Below are 17076 nucleotides of genomic sequence, written 5' to 3'. Positions count from 1 at the left end.
TGGCTTTTAAATCCCTCCAGGGATGGGGACTCCATCACTGCCCTGGACAGCTATGCTAAGGCTGGACAAACCTTCTGGTGATGGAATTTTCCCCAATATCCAACCTAAACCTGCCCTGGTGCAACTTGATGTGATTTCCTCTTATCCTGTCACTTGTTACCTTGGAGAAGAGCCCAACCCCTACACCCTCCTGTCAGCGAGTGTCTCATCCCTTCATCTGCACTGGAATTCACACAGTGCAAAGGATCTGGAATGCTCATGAGGGATGTCCACACACCATCCCCTGGCACCATCAAGGCCTGGAGACAGCAACCCCTGGGAAAACTATTTTCATAGAACCATAAAACCACGGAATCACAGAATCATTATATTACAGAACTCCACAGAAATAGAAGCTCAAATTTGGGAGAATGTTTCCAACCTTTTTTATACTAATCTTGTTAATGTAGATAACGATTTCCTTGGGACGATGACCTTCAGTGCTTTGGTTTATTCCTCATGACTCATGGTCAAAACCACTGTCTGAGCACGAGTGAAGGGGCTCCACAGGTCAGGGCAGCTGTAATGAGAAAATAACAATCAGTGGTAAGAGTGAAATAGCAACTACTTAATAACAGCACCAAAACAGAATAATAAAAACAGCAGCAACAACAACAACACCACCACACTGATTTGAATTCTAAGAGCAAAATCCTGAATCTATAATGGAGAAAAGAGCCAAGGAAGGGCGCTGCTCCAGGGATATATAAACAGGATACAGAGCTGGGGGAAGGCTGAGAGCATCTGGGAGAGGGGCTGGAGTTTGGGAGGGACAGGGCAAAGCTGCTGAGAACTGGAAAAATCACATAGGACAGACAGTTAACCCTGCTGGGTCAGAGGGACAGTGGGAAAGCTGAGACTTAAGAGAAACAAGTAAGAAAATAAAATAACATTCCTGATATTAATTGTCCAAATCAAAGTGGCACAGTCCCAGTTCTGCTGCTTCTCAGGCTGATACCTGACTTTGTAGCCTAGAAGTGTCTATAAAAAGAAACGCGTTTGGTTGGGCAAAGAAATAGAAATAAATTAAATTTTAAAGATATTGCCTGAAAAACCTGTAACAGGAGCAGATGTTCTTTGCATTTAAGATTCTTGCTGCTTTGTGGAAGCAGACACAACGCACCAGTGATCTACAATGGAGCTTTAAACCCTCTTTCTTTATTGATATAAAAATGGGGCAGCCTATAGCCACAGGCACAGGGCTCTACCTGCTGTGAAGAGTGAGGCCTTTGTGCACTTTACAATTCTTTCCTTCAGTGATCTCCTGTAATGGCAGAGGCAGTGGCGAGCCAGGTTGTCTCACAACCTGAGGAAACGAGCAGCGCACTACGAGCTTTAACTGCTTCCACTTGAATGGCAGACAAATCACAATTTGAATGGTACAGGGATTTGTGAGAGTAATTGCAATCAGGATTCCTTTTGACAGACAAGGGCTATGAGAATTTCTGCTTGCTTGCTTACAGAGAATAAAACTGAGGAACTGATACTGTGGAGCACAGTTCACTGGGTGGGAATCCTGTCTGAGATTGATTTGTAGAACCACATGTCCTCTCACTTCCAGTTTTTAAGCTTTTTAATTTTGTTTAAATGTTACCAAGGCCTAATTGCATGAGTTGGTACAGTTCATGTCAAGCAGCTGCCTAAACCTGATTCTTCTCTACTGAAAGACAAAGTGTAGAAGTGGCTGGCTTATTTCAAAGAAGAAAGGTTTGTACAGCCCTGTTTGCTCCAAGCAGGTCCCCAAAACCTTTAAAGAAGAAATGAAATATTATCAAGAAGGTCACAGAATCCCAGACTGGTTTGGGTTGGAAGGGATCTTAAAGCTCATCCAGTCCCACTCCCTGCCACGGGTAGGGACACCTTCCACTATCCCAGGCTGCTCCAAGCTCCGTCCAACCTGGCCTTGGGCACTTCCAGGGATCGGGCAGCCACAGCTTCTCTGGAGAACCAATGTTGGAAACATCTTCCAGACTTGAAATGCTGAAGCCTTAATGAGATTTCCCAGAGAACTCAGGACATTCTGTGATTCTGCAGTTTACACGGTCTGGAGTCTTTGGTCCATTTAATGCTCAGAGCGTTGTTATTCCCAGGGATAATAATGCAGAACTGGACTGGACAGAGTCAGACGGCTTCTAGTACCACCCAGGGCCTTCTGTGTGTGCAGTGGGACAAGTGTCATTGTTGGGCACCACGACAGTCACCGTTTGTACTCCCAGCAGTGCCGGCCCCATGGCCCAGAGCAGCCGTGTCTGCCGGGGATGCCCCACGCGGAAGAGCCATCAGAGACTGCTGCACAAATGCCAGCCTTAAAACAACATTTCTGCCAAATGCTGGGAGGAAAACATGCCACAAAAACATTTCTGAGCCACCATCGCTGTGCTGATACGTGTGTGCAGCGAGGAGGTGGTTTATCAGGGAACACAAACCCGCTGCTCCCTGGTTGCTCGGGCTCTGCTCTGGCTCCAGGTGGCACACAGGGAGCGCAGGAGGCCAAGGGACCAAAACTGAGCCCAGATCCTCAACAAGCCCAGTCCCTACAGGGAACAGAGCAGCTCCCTGGGACTCCTCACCACAGCACTGGGTAGAGGAGTCATTCCCTGGTAAAAGTCACTTGCCTTTGGATGTTTCCCCTATTTTTCCAGTGAGTTATATAGAATGGGCATCCATCAGACACATCACCTTAATAGAACAGAAAGGTCCTCATATTTTTGATTCTGGGAGAATAGATCATGCATCTTCTTCCTGGCATGTTTGATATTGAAAACAGCATCAATAATGCATCAGAGCTACCTTGAGCTGGGCTCAGAGTTCCCTTTGCCTCCTGACTTGTAATTCAAACATCAAGGCTAATTGGAAAATGTGTTTTCTAGGTAGCAGTTTCTGAAATCAATGTTTCACTGCACCTTAACAATAAATGAATACATCCCTACCCAGGGTACCAATATTTTAAACAAAACACAGCTTAAGCAGCACGCTGTTCTTACAAACACTGCACATTTCCAGTGTCTGCCACAGCCTCTGAGCACTGGTGTTCTCTATTTTTGACAAATTGTTCTAATTAATTAGTTTAGACAAACCTTGTTGAGCCTCTGGTGCACCTCAAAATATTATGATAGAAAGAAAATGTAATACTGTCTATGGGTGAGTTCCCACTTCCTCCTATGAGTAATCTCCATGTTCCATTTAGGATTGCAGCAGCCTGTAGATCCGAATGCAAGAAAAATGAGTTTTCCTCTGGAAAGGAATTTCATGCTAAGCCAATGCAATCACCTTCAGTGCTGCATTTGTGCCTTGGGGGTTTTTTTTGTACAAACATTTGTCACAAATAGCGTTTCATTCCCTCAGCAGCAACATAAGAAGAAAACTTGTTGGAAATTACATGGAAAACAGAGTAAACTGGTAGCTGAGATCAAGAAACAACTGCCAAGGCCTGTATTGTCCTGTACTCATGGTTATGTTGTGTATTTCCTGCACAAAAAGACTCAAAGAATCCCAGTATCACTGAGGTTGGAAAAGCCCTCCCAGCCCATCAAACCCACCCCGTGCTCAATCCTCACCTTGTCACCCCACCCAGAGCACTGAGGGCCACGTCCAGACCTTCCTTGGACACCTCCAGGGATGGGGACTCCACCACTACCCTGGGCAGCCCCTTCCAATGCCTGAACACCCTTTCCAGGAAGAAATTCCTCCTCATGTCCAACCTGAACCATCTCTGGCACAGCTTGAGGCCATTTCCTCTCATCCTGTCCCTTGTTCCCTGGGAGCAGAGCCCGACCATCCCCGGCTCCCCACTCCTTTCAGGGAGTTGAAGGGAGCAAGAAGGTCCCCCCAAGCCTCCTTTTCTCCAAGCTGAGCCTCCCCAGCTCCCTCAGCCACTCCTGTTACTCCACACCCTTCCCCAACTCCACTCCCTTCCCTGGACCATCCCATAAGGATTTTTTGTTTCTGCTGTTTAATGATCGAATTGAGACCAGTTTGATAAAACCCTGCTTTTTTAAAAAAATACAATCAATGTTGGTAACTCAACCCAGATTCCAAAGAGCCATATCTGACTTGTTCATGCTTTTACTGGGAAAGGTTCAGGCTCCCCACACTGCAAGGGTAACATACTCCATTACCCTCAGTCAGCTGCTTTAAAGCAAATCTCCATTTCCATAAGGAAAAAAACAACCAACCAACATTTCCCAGTCTGAAATAAGCTCTGAAACCTATCCTTGATGAAATATGTGCTTTAAATTAAAAACAATGCCCCTCTCCCCCCCAAACCCTGACAACCAGCGCTGAGCCCTTGCAGATGGAAGTCTAGCCAAAGTTCTGCCGAGGATTAGATCAATTCCAGCAGCAGCTGTAACAGACACATGTCAAATCCTGACTGACCTGAATTTTTCCTCAAAGATTAATCCTTCAACCGTTGTTGGCTTTAACTCCTTGATGGGTGAATCATATTTACAAACCCTGAGCAAAACCCTGACGTTCACGACATCTACATTTGTAGTTCACACAGGCTCCTCTCTGCAGGCTCACCTTGTGTCTGTAGTTTCCACACATGGGTCTAAATCCCATCCTCTGATTTTTCAGCATAAGTTTTACAAAGCTTTTTGGTTTGTTGGTGTTCTTGGTTGGTTGTTTGGTTTTGTTTGTGGTTTTGTTTGTTTGGTTTGGGGTTTTGTTGGTTTTTTATGGAAACAATTGGGTGTCAATTATGCAACTAATTAACAGTTTATAGAGAATGGCTGGAGCTGGGTCAGGGCAGGGTTAGGGTGGATCTCAGGAAAAGGTTCTTCCCCCAGAGGGTGGTCGGGCACTGAACAGGCTCCCCAGGGCAGTGGGCACGGCCCCAAACTGACAGAGCTCCAGGAGTGTTTGGACGAGGCTCCCAGGGACAGGGTGGGACGGTTGGGGTGTCCTGGACAGGGTGGGATTGTTGGGGTGTCCTGTGCAGGGCCAGAAGTTGGGCTGGATTGTCCTTGTGGGTCCCTCCCAGCTCAGGAGATTCTATGAATTCCAGTACTGACAGACACAATTGCTGATAAATCCCAGCAGGTACATTTTAAAGCACGACACCTGTTTAATTTTACATCTCCTATAGCTAATTTGCAGAAAGAGATATAATTAATTAAGAACACAGGCGAGTATGTAGGAAGCTCATTTTTCTTTTTGCTCAGATAATCCCCAACACTTAAGGTACAAAAATCCATTGGAGTTATTGCAGTAACACTGCAATAGCACACCTATCCAAATTCTCTGTTAAAATGGAGCAGCTCAGCATAATTCTAGTGCTTTGGGGAGGATTATTAGTGAGGAATACATTTCAGACTAATGCCATCAGTTTAATATTGTGTCACTCTGTTATCTTGCTCTCAAACAAACTGTTAGAGCAATGCCATCCCTTTTCCCAAGGAATTCATGCCTGTATAATTAACTAAATCAACTGTAACACAGATGGCATCGCACCATCCAAAAGCACTTGATGGAAACATTTTAAGCATGTTATTAACATCCCTAAATAACTATTTAATGCTACCTCTCCAACCCTCTTCGGCACCAACATGCAACACAGCTGGATTTGAGGGTGGAAAAGGCAGTATTTAACCGCTACACTCTTATAAAAGATTTTCAATTCTCGGATTTATTCAATTTATAAATGAGCTTGAAAATAACAGACTAGACAGTGGCAACAAAAACATTGTGGTTTAGATTTCAGAATTAAGATTAATTTCCAGACTGACTCACCATCATCAGATTCAGCTGTGAGGAACTGGGCAGAAGGGAAAGACTGATGTGAGGAGGAACCTTTCTTTAGGCTGGCCATGGCTATCTAAAAATTACATGTCTATTTGACAATGTGTTTTATGTCTCAGTAGGTGTGTGCCCAGCTCTAAACCAAGAATAAAAACTTACAGTTCACAGCAACAGACAAGATTTTGAAAGGAAAGTCCATTAATCTCCCAAATGCAAACAGCTGCTAATTGTCAGATGCCCATCAGGCTCTGGTGAAAAGCTGCTCCTTCAGTCCCAAAAACTGAGAATCCGATTATTTCAAACCTGATTTTTCGTTACTAAATATCCTAATTTAAATAACCTTTTCTTGACAGTTGCTGTGACAAAAATAGCAAACACGCCTCCTGCCTCACAAACGTAAATAAGCATAATAATGAACATAAATAAACATAAATACTGATTTAGAAAGAAAGCAAGAATATGCTCAGAGTACCAGACTGGCTGGAGGTCAGTTGTGAGGGGAGTGGACTCGGTAGGTGGTAGCGCTGGGGATTAACACCATTCCTCTCCCACCAACATCTGCTGGGCCAGGGCAGGCCTCGGGGGGCTGGAGAGCCAAAATCTCATGGAATCAGGTGTGAGCCCTGCAGCGTGGCCTCAGCTGGGAAAATGGTCCCTGGGGAAGACCAACAGAGCTTTAGTTACATCCTGGTGGCAGGGAGATCTTTTGCATTAGAACAAGTGAGACACAACGTGCTGCTCTCACCTGGTCCAGCTTCTGGCAGGAACACTCTTACAGAAGGTAAAGGGACAGATCCAAAGTAGAGATAGCAAAGGAGTTCAGAACAGAAAGGCTCTTAAAATGGGATGGGAAAGCCACAGCTTCTCTGGGCAACCTGGGCCAGGGCCTCTCCACCCTTACAGGGAAGATTTCCTGCAATATCCCACCTAACCCTGCCCTCTGGCAGTGGGAAGCCATTCCCCCTTGTCCCATTTTCATGCCTTTGTGGAAAGTCCCTCCCCTGCCTTCTTGCAAACCCCCTCTCAGGTACTGGTTAAGTACACATTTACAACTACACACAAAAGATCCACTATGAAAATGCTTTTAAAACAAAAACAGTCCCTGGAAGATGACTGAACAAAATCCCAAAATCAAACTGTCCCTTCCAGACGACGAACGAGAAGCCCTAACCAAAGCTCGTGTTTCCCAAAGGAGAGGCAGAGCAATAGGTGGGAAGGAAAAGGCTGAAGGCACATGGGAAAGCTGTCCCTGAGGAGTGAGAAAGACTGGTGTGACATGAGCCAGGTCCTGTGCCTGGGGGGTGACCGAGGCAGGGCCATGCCAGGGACACAAAGGTGGCTCAGAGCTGCTGCCCTTGGGGAGGTGAGCTCTGCCAGGGTTGGGGGGAGCACTGACCAGATGTGCACAGCCCAGGAGTTCAGAGCTATAATCTGATTTGATAAAGCTGATTTCATTTGAGATGCTGCATCAGCCTTTAGAGTCAATTTGCCTGGCATGTGGATACTATTTCCCTGCACTTTCACAGAATGGATCAGTAAGAGGGTTTAAGGCAAACACAGAGCCAAGCGGAATATTTTAGGCCTTTAGGGGAAATAAAAGAGAAAGGGCTGTTTCAATCTCACTTTAACATTTAAAATCAAAGGATGCCGGGTTCAAAAGGTTGCCCAGAGAAGCTGTGGCTGCCCCCTACCTGGAAGTGTCCAAGGTCAGGTTGGATGGGGCTTGGAGAAACCTGGGCTAGTGGAAGGTGTCCCTGCTCATGGCAGGGGGTGGGACTGGATTGTCTTGAAGATCCCTTCCAACCCAAACCATCCCATGATTCTGTGATTCCATGATCCATTCCTCTGGGAAAACTTTATTTTCAACACAAGAGCTCCATAACTTTTTTTCTCATCTAGACTAATAACAAGAAGATTTCCATGGAGAATTACAGTCAGTTTGTGCACATCATTGCATTCAAGATATATCTTGAATATTCCAGTCACTAACAAACCCTACATGTACTGACCCTCCCAATGCTACACTAAATGCAATAAGCTTCACATTTGAACACGAACATAATGGAAATAATTTTTTTAACTATAAAAATAATTGCAATGAGCAACTCAAAGATGGACCATGCAAACTATGTGTGTATTTGAGGAGTAAATTAATAGAAGTTACACGATGCTCTAGAGCCACCTGCTACCAAGAATGACCTACCAAGGGCCAAGAATGACAACACCAGGACAAGCTGGTGCTCACAGAGCTGAATTTTGGGTCAGTTTGCTGGTTCTGCTGAGGGACACAACTGGGGCAATCTCAGGATGTGTAAGTGTATGGAAAAGTCTCTCATTTATCTTTTGAAGGGGAAAGAAAAGGGAAAAGCATAAAAAGAAAGGGGGAAAGGGGAACCTCAGCAGCTGCCTCTGCTTGTGCTCCCTATTGGGTCACCAAAATTGACTTGCTGGAGTTCACGTCTGAGGCCAAGTCCCTCATTCCCGAATGACATCTCCTGGCTGATGCCTCCTCTCCAGAGAACCCATCCTGTGCAGTTATCTCACTCTCAAGGACCTGTGCAGATGATCAGGAAAAGTGCTTGGCCTTGCTTTTCGTAATGAAATATGCTGTAAAAAGTAACTGGGGAAACATTCCCTCCAACATCCCCATTGACAGGCAGGAGAAGCTCCAGAGGAGGTCTTTCCTAGCCACTGGGTTAGTGTGGCAGCTGGGTAATCTGGGATTTGAGTTCTGGATTCTCCAATCTTTTAGCCTTCTGCACTCACTCCTTCAGGGAAAGTAGCTTCTTACACGGGTCGCAGGGCGCTGATCCTCAGCTAAGAGGATGTGTCCATCTGGCTCCTGACTTTCTGGCTGATCATTGCTCTTGGAGCAGGAACACCGGGTTCTGCCTGCAGTCAGGATGCCCGAGGGCAGCAGAAATGCTTCCTGCTGGGATCTGAGTCCCACCAGCTCCTGCCATCACAGCCAGGCACGTTCTCCAGGGCAGCAAGGGTGGAACTGTGGGACTGCGAAGCTCTGGGAGTCTGGAGAGGGTCAGGATGAGGAACAGCAACAGCTGTGGCTGCTCTGCTCTGGGGGAACCAGAGTTTGTGAGTTTTAACAATAAAAATATGCAAATTCATATGGCTCATTAAAGGCACCAGAGAAACCCATGCCCAGGACACCCTGCTGGTGCTCTGGACAGACAGTGACCCACCAGGCAGAGGGGTGTGGAAATGTGACCTGTGTGTGGGGCAGCAGAGGCATCTTGATGGATCCTGGCACTGCAGTGGGTGAGGGACGTGAGACCAGAAATCGGGATCTCAGCTTCGCAGGCACACGCAGGGTTGGACACGTCCACAACAAACTGCTCAAGAGTCACGGAATCACAGAATAAATATCCTGAGCTGCAAGGGACCCACAGGGACCATCGGGTCCAACTCCTGGCCCTGCTCAGGACATCCCAACAACCCCACCCTGTGCCTGTGTGAAGGCTGAGTAATGTGGTGTGTGAAAACATGAGTCACAGATGGGGAATCAAAACAAAGGAGGACTTACTACTACAAGGAGGAGTTACTACTACAAGGAGGAGTTACTACTACAAGGAGGAGATTCCCAGCTGGGAGCTCCAAGGCCCAGGGCTGGCACTGTTTGATATTCTGGTGACCTGGTAAAGAGTAAAGGGCAGGACACAAAAACCTGCTGATAGTAGGGGATTATGTAGGTCAATCAAGAGGAGAGAGGACTACAAAGCAAGCAAAAGGAAGAAAAAAAACCAACAATAACCTCAAACCAGAAAAAAATAGGTAACTAAGCAACATGAAATTCAATCCAGGAAAGTACAAGATAATCTATATTTAAAAATACAATTTGACATATCCTGCACACAGAGATTTAGGAGGAAAGATCAAGTCATCACTGAGGACATCTGTTGTGCCCACAGCGAGGTAAATAAGGTATTATAATGGCACGAGACTGGAAACAGGGTGAAAAGCATTATGATGCTACAGAAAGGTAAGTAGTAGGTACTCATTAATCCATTCATCTAAAAGAAACATAACAGGTGTGACCAGGTAATAAAAGATGAAGGATCTGTGATTTTTTTTTTTTTTTTTGGAAGAGACACTGCACAGGCAGTTATAAAATGATTGATAGGGTGTAGGCAAAAACAATGTTTCAGTTACTTTTCACACTAATGCAAGAAACCACCCTGGGGGCACTTGGCAGGAAGTGATTTTTTCAGTGGAAAGATGAATCTTCCACCTTGGATCACACACGACAAACCCTAGGGGCACTTCTGCTGCTCCTAGGGTCAGCCCACCACAGCCAAATACAACAGGGTGGGAAAAGGATAGTGCTGTGAGTCCCCAGGTACTGGTGACAGAGACAGGGCCAACCCAGCCCCAATACCACCATCACAGCACTTCCCTCCCAGCCCAAACCATTCCATGATTCCATGAATGGGTAGGGTGAGGCCAGGTGTTAGGACTGAAACACTGAGGCGTCTTGGCCCTTCCATTTCAGGAGAATATTTGCCCTTCTTGTTTACTTCTTTTATTTCTATATTGAAGTCACAGTTTCTTCTCTCACCTTGCTTTGTGCAGTGGAATGGGACATCCCAGTGAGACAGCCTGGGATGAGGGCAAGAGGTCAGGAGGAGAAGCCCCAGATGAATTCCTCAGGATGAGAGGAAACAGCCCAAAGTTGCATCAGGGGAGGTTTAGGCTGGACATTAGGTAAAATTTCATCATGGGAAGGGTTGTCCAGCCCTACCACAGGCTGGAGTCCCCATCGCTGGAAGTGTTCAAAAAGTGTGGATGTTGCACCTGGGGACAGGATTATGATGAACATGATGGTCATGTGGGTTGATGATTGGTCTTGACGACCTTGGAAGGCCTTTTCCAACCTTAACAACTCTTGTTATTTTGATTCCATGATTCTGCTCCATCCCTCAGGGACGGCAACTCAGGGCACATTGCCCTGTGCAGTGGTCAGACAGGCTGAGCTGGGCTGATCACCCACAGCTCAGCAACATCACAGCCCCTAAACACACTGCCAGGCTTTTCTAACACTTTAAAAATCTATTCAAAAGTACATGGAAAATATCCACACAGTCATAGCTACTTCAGATTTGCTTTAAAAAACAAATCTGCAATTTAAACGACCACGAATACATTTGCAATAGCAGCACAAGAGCATTTTTCTGTCTAGATAACACACATCCTGGCAGCATTTCAACAGAACCAGAATTACTTTCAAGTGTCAAGTGCTACATTTTAATGGTGTTCAGCAAATGCTCCCGTGTCTCTGTTCCACCTGCAGCCTCCCTGCTGTAAGGGAACCCACCTGGCTTTCCTTCATCAATCCCAAATCACTCCTCCCTCTATAAACTCCCCTGGATTTGACACCCAGTTCTGTGGACTTGAGGAGATGAAAAGGCTTTGGAAAGCAAATAACCTGAACCACTGAAACACGGTGCAGAGGTACAAACAAAGCTGCTCAACTCCACAGTGGAGAGCCTGGAACAGCCCCAGGTCATGGCTGCAGAGGGATTTATACAGGCAAGGACGGCGGGACAAGCTGGGAACAGGGAGAAAGGCTCCGATGGAGCATCAGCCGCGGCACTGCAGGTCGGGAAGCAAAGAGAGAACACCACACCTGGAAACACGGCCCAGAGCCCGGAACAGAACTGCCTTTCCCTTCCCACCAGGCACCAGCTCTGCAGACACGCCGGCCCCCTTTCCCAGCAGACCCACTCCATGCGCTGCCCCCGCTCCCCATCCTGTGGCAGGGGCTTCCCTGCCCCGTGGGGCTCCTGGCCATGCCAGAGACACGGGGAGATGCGGCGCTGCATCCAGAGCAGGTCCCACAGCCCGCATCCCGCCGCAGGACCGCTCCCTGCCCTCGCAGAGGGACGGGGCTACCCCCGGGATGTGCCCGGGATTTGCCTCAGCAGAGCCATGCATCCCCCGCCCCGCACGCCGGGGATGCAGCTGCACCCTCCCCCAGGCTGAATTCAACTTACAGTGCACTTTAAGGAGATTCAAAAAACCATTTCAGGCAAGAAAAGCGGCGAGAAGGATCCTGGCCAGCCTTTCCTCACCTCTGCTTCAACTCCGGCGGCGGCGTCTCCCGGCTTGTCACGGCTCCAGCTCCGGGGGCTGTGACTCAGCAAAGGGAGCAGCTTTTTATTTTTCCGATGGAACTTACCAAACCGTGCCAATATTACGGGGAGGATCTGCTTCCTGGAGCCGCCGCTCTGCCAGCCTCTCCCGAGGTAATTCCACTGAACCCTCCCCATCTGCTTACGGTACGACAACAGGAAACAATTTCTTTGGGGGAAAAATATCAAATGCAAACCTGCCTGAGAATCGGACTGGGCGAGGCAGAAAAGATTCCCAAGCTCTACCTATGGTGGATTTAAAAGAAAAGGTGGCGTCTCACTATTAGCCTGAGAGTTTTGCTGCTCCTCGTCAGACATCCTCGGATTTGATTCTCTGTGAGAGCTGGAGCTCGGGAAGGAGAGCCTCCTGCACCAGAAGCTCCCAGGCTGGCAGGGGTGGGAAGTGCCCCAGGAGTGAGGCAGCTGTCTCTGCTGTCTCTGAAGGGATCCCTCTGGCCCTTCCACAGGCTGGAGGAATCCCCCCCGTACCCCGTGGAACACGGCAGGACAACTGCACCCACGGGGAAAGAGCTCTCACCCCAACCACAGCCCCTGGGGTCACAGGCCTGACCCCACTGCCTCCCTCTGCTCTGCACTGCCCAAACCATGGAGAAACAGCCCATGGAGTCTCTGTGGGATTTCAGGAGAGTTGTGGAGGGCTGAGATCCCTCTCTGTCAGGCTGTGCCTACCTGGAGTGATAGAACCACAGGCACAGGGGCACAAACCCAGCCGGGCAACCTGCGGCTCCTGCTGTTAGGAAACCAAACTCCAGCAGCTCAGGAACAAAAGGCTGACCCACACTAAAAATCCCAAGCCTGTTCCCAATCTCATAAACCCCAATATCTTACACCACCCTATGGCCACACATGTTCAGGTGAACCCACATCTCCAGGCCCACCCAGTGCCAGCATTCAGTGGGTCAGGAACATCCCCAGCAATCACCCAGCTCCTGTTTATCCTCCTCTGTGTCCTTGCCAAGAGGGATGCACAGGGCTCTCCTGAGCCCATGGACTCCCAGCAGCTCCTGTGCAGAATCTGGGGTGCTCCTAGCACCACTGTATCATCCCTACATGGTTATTTTCCTTATCCAAGATGTCCCAGTTCCCCATCCCAATGGCACAGGTTGCCCAGAGAAGCTGTGGCTGCCCCATCCCTGGAAGTGCCCAAGGCCAGGTTGGATTAACCTGGGATAGTGGAAAATGTTGGTGCCCATGGCAGGGGGTGGGACTGGATGACATTTAAGGTCCCTTCAAATGCAAAATATTCTGGGATTCTGTGATTCCATGATAATAGAGAACTGACTGGGTTTGCCCCAGGGTTATTTTCCAATGAATTTGTTACTAACCCACTTTAGAAAGATAAGGAAGATGATGTCACTGCCAACACAAGCTCCATTTGCCAATCACTCACAACAGCCAGCAGGAATGCAGAGGCTCCAGGCCCAGCCCGGTGAGCACAGTGGGCAGGGGACACTGCCAGGTTTTGGGAATGACGCTCAGCACAGGGAGACTGGGAAGGGTCCCAGGAGCCAGGAGTGCTACAGCATCCAACCAGAAGTGCTCCAGAGTTCAGCCTGTGACAAATCAGCAAATACATCCTTTAATTAAAGAAAGCCTTTCCCTTTGATTTTTTAATTAGAAGCAAGAATGCAGATTCCATTTACATATGAGGATTGTCTTGCTTTCCTTCCAGTGCTGGCACAACGGAATTCCAATCACATCCTGCAAATTTCCATGGGTTTAAAAAAGCCCTCGGGATTACAAAGCTCCTGACCATCAGGTTTTGAGACATAGGGTAGCAGCCATAAATTGTGGCAGAAAAGATCCATATAGAATTTTGACACCTCTGTAAAATGAGAAATACAAGGTGCAGTTGAGAGTTTTAGAATGGATTCAATGAGTGAATGAGTAAGAAAGCAGAAGAATGAAATTTTCATGGCATGCAGGAGACATGAGGTGAATACTTGAATAAAAAGTAATAAAAATGAAAAAAATCAATATTAGCCTGAAGCACTGTAGAATCCCAATTTAAACCAGCCTCCCAACCCCCCAGGAGAGTAGGGCTGGCTGTCCTCCTGCTGCCTGAGCTCCTGCCCACAGCAGCTCAATACCCTGACCTGTCTTCAAAGGGAAGGGATGCACCAGCCTGAATTCCCCTGCAAGGACAGAATCCCATCAGATTCCCCCTAATTACAGACAGCCATGGCAACGTCTCTGGGAGGGGGAGACAGGCCAGAGGAAAGGCTGTAACATCTCTATCTCTTCCTCACTGATTTTTAAGCAGTCTGGCTCTTGTTTTAGTTATAACGTGCTTACAATTCCAGGCTGGTTTGGGTTGGGAGAGACCTTAAAGCTCGTCCCATTCCACTCCTGCCCTTCCACTATCCCAGGCTGCTCCAAGCCCCGTCCAACCTGGCCTTGGACACTTCCACACCATGCCAAGGGCAGGGACACCTTCCACCAGAGTAGGAAATAAACCTCAGAAAATGGGAATGAAATACCCTGTTTTGAGCTAGATAGACCCCTTCTGTGATCAAAGTTGGCCTTGTCTCACCCTGCTCCCCCTCCTGCTTCTCTTCACACCCAGGCTGAGGCTCCTCCCGGGTGGGTTCTCTGGGAGCCACAGTCCCGACAGGATCCGAGCAGGACTCGCTCGGTACCACCCCACTCCTAACTGGATTAAGGAAAAGACGACTTTCCCTGCTGGCAAATGGGCTTGTAGCCAGACAGATTTTGAAAACAAATATATCCTCAGGAGCACCTTCTCCACGCAGCAGCCCCACAGCCCAGGCAGCCGCTGCCGTTGCCATGGAGGCCGTGCCCGCTGTTCTTTTTCTCTTTTTCCTATTGAAAAAAAAAAGGGCAGTAACTGCTGCAGATCAGTAGCACAGATTTACAGGGAGCTCTCACAGGCCGCAGGCACAAGGCAATATCTGACACAGGCAGCTACTGAGAGAACTTGGCTGCCTGAAGGATCTTCGTGATGGATTTATCTCTCCCCCATTTTAGTCAAAATATTGAGATAAAAAATTGAGATTATGTCAAAAATGAAAGTGAAATGTTTCAGAATGACATCTGAATTTTTAGAAGTGCTCATACTTAGTTAAATTCAAGAGTTTTAAAGCCTTATTTTGAAACTGGAGCCCCTCTGCTCTGGAGACAGGCTGGGAGAGCTGGGGGTGTTCACCTGGAGAAGAGAAGGCTCTGAGAGACCTTAGAGCCCCTTCCAGGCACTAAAGGAGCTCCAGGAACACTGGAGAGGGACTCTGGACAAGGGCTGGAGTGACAGGATAAAGGGGAATGGTTTCCCACTGCCAGAGGGCAGGGTTAAATGGGATATTGGGAAGGAATTCTTGGCTGTGAGGGTGGGGAGGCCCTGGCACAGGTTGCCCAGAGAAGCTGTGGCTGCCCCATCCCTGGAGGTGTCCAAGGCCAGGTTGGACTGGGCTTGGAGCAACCTGGGCTAGTGGAAGGTGTCCCTGCCCATGGCAGGGGGTGGGACTAGAGGAGCTTTAAGGTCAACTTTGAGGGGAGCTCCTTACTCAGCCAGGAAGCAGGGTGGTGTTTTTCTGCTATTGCCAAAAAGAAGTGCACTATAAATGTTGTTCTTCTTTGTCCTTTATCATCTCTGATGACTTAGCAGCAAGTGCTAAAAATAATTTTTCTTGCTTCATCTTCAAAGTCGATGTGGTGCAATGTTTAAAAAAACCCCAAATCCCATTATCCCAGCAAGAATATTACAAATATTTCAGGATCCAAATGAAACTTTCTGAAGATGTGCTGTAGGGCTGCCAAATGTGATGTTTCACACCAGCTTTTCTCTCTGAGCTCCCTCCCAGCCCTCTGCTCACAGAGACAGCAGTTGAGACAGTGACACTTTTTTGAGAGCAGGCTCCCATCAAGTGCTCAGGATTCACTGCACAAAGGCATGTTTGGGAAACAGTGAACAAAAACTCTCAGGAGTTGGAGAGGAAATGAAACAATATTCTGATCCCCAGGCAGAAGTTTGGGCCATTCAGGCTTTCCCTTCACAGTTCTGATGTTCAACACATCTCTACAGTCAGCAAGTGGGCAGGACACAACCCAGAGGCAGAAACGGGTTTGGAGATCCGCAGGGAAAACCAACAGCAATGAAATAACGACAATGGTGTAACAAATGACTCCTACCCATCCCACTGCATGGTGATGGCCTAAATTTAGGTGTAATAAAACCTATTTGTCCTGCAAATAACATGAAATAACATATCAAAATTTTTGACTCCAAGTGAGTCAAGCAGGCTTGGAATTCAGAACTCCAGGGAAACTGAAGGGACCTGAGCTTGCCTGCATGTTACTTTAAATAGCGAGTCTCATTAATATGAAATGATGTTGCCAATGCCACAAGTACAGCATTCCTTAGTAAATCTGACACACACAAGTCACAGGCAGTACTACCCAAGTGCACTGTCCAAGCACTAAAGGTTATCTCAACAAGATGCACAAAGGGCAAAATCCTCCCAGGCACCCCAGGGAATGATGCCTCAAGACTACTCCTGCATTTGTTTACACACCCAGGAGTGGGTTCTGTCCCCAGACAGAGGCTGCAACAGGAGGGTTAAAATGATGCTGAACAGACAGAAGGTGCTCACAGTGCTCTTAAATCCCACCCAGAGTAACTGCAAGCATTCCTAGAAACAGGGAATTTCAAGAAGTTCTGAAGAGCTAATGGATGCTGGGGAAGCTCAGGCGTTGCCCGAGGGCTGCCTGGAGGCTGGAGCAATTTCCCCGTTCCCAGGGCAGGGTTCATTAGTAAGGCATAGATGTCATTAAGTACTGGTGTACAATAACATCTTCAAACTCCATCCTAAAGATGCAGCTGTTGTTCTAACCATCCCTTGGATCTTTGCTCCCTGCCTTTCACTCCCGATTTGGGGATGTCCATGTACATCCATGTCTGTGCAGACAGCCCTTCCCAGGAGCTACATCTGCTCCGGAGCTCGCTGACACTCCTTGATACCACTGTGCTGATTGACACGGAAACACAAACAGAAGAACAAACATTCCTGCCTCTACAATTTGACACCTTCAGTGCCAAATTCAGTTGTTGAGTGGCTTATTTTGAAGTGACAGGAACAATATTTTTAGCCGAGCACCTATTTCTCTGTACTTT

General features: G+C 47.7%; 1 protein-coding gene across 23 annotated transcripts in view; it reads right to left on the bottom strand.

Annotated features, from left to right (window-relative positions):
- The window catches only part of JAKMIP3 (Janus kinase and microtubule interacting protein 3), a 68442-nt gene that overhangs the window by 43108 nt on the left and 8258 nt on the right, over nt 1-17076 (bottom strand). For 8 of the 23 annotated variants that reach the window (XM_050337325.1, XM_050337347.1, XM_050337392.1 and 5 more), the window contains exons 1-2: nt 6254-6420; nt 422-559 (exon numbers count right to left, since the gene is read on the bottom strand). The gene's annotated coding sequence lies outside the window, so the exon portion shown is untranslated. Of the gene's footprint in view, nt 1-421; nt 560-6253; nt 6437-11789; nt 11807-17076 lie in introns of those variants that run through there. The other 15 variants (XM_050337377.1, XM_050337334.1, XM_050337389.1 and 12 more) reach the window with 6 other exon arrangements.

The sequence above is a fragment of the Myiozetetes cayanensis genome, unplaced genomic scaffold, assembly GCF_022539395.1.
Source record: "Myiozetetes cayanensis isolate MyiCay16 unplaced genomic scaffold, myiCay2020 scf10, whole genome shotgun sequence".
NCBI lineage: Eukaryota > Metazoa > Chordata > Aves > Passeriformes > Tyrannidae > Myiozetetes > Myiozetetes cayanensis.
Note: the sequence above shows the minus strand (reverse complement) of the source record. Positions and strands in the feature narration are given on the sequence as shown.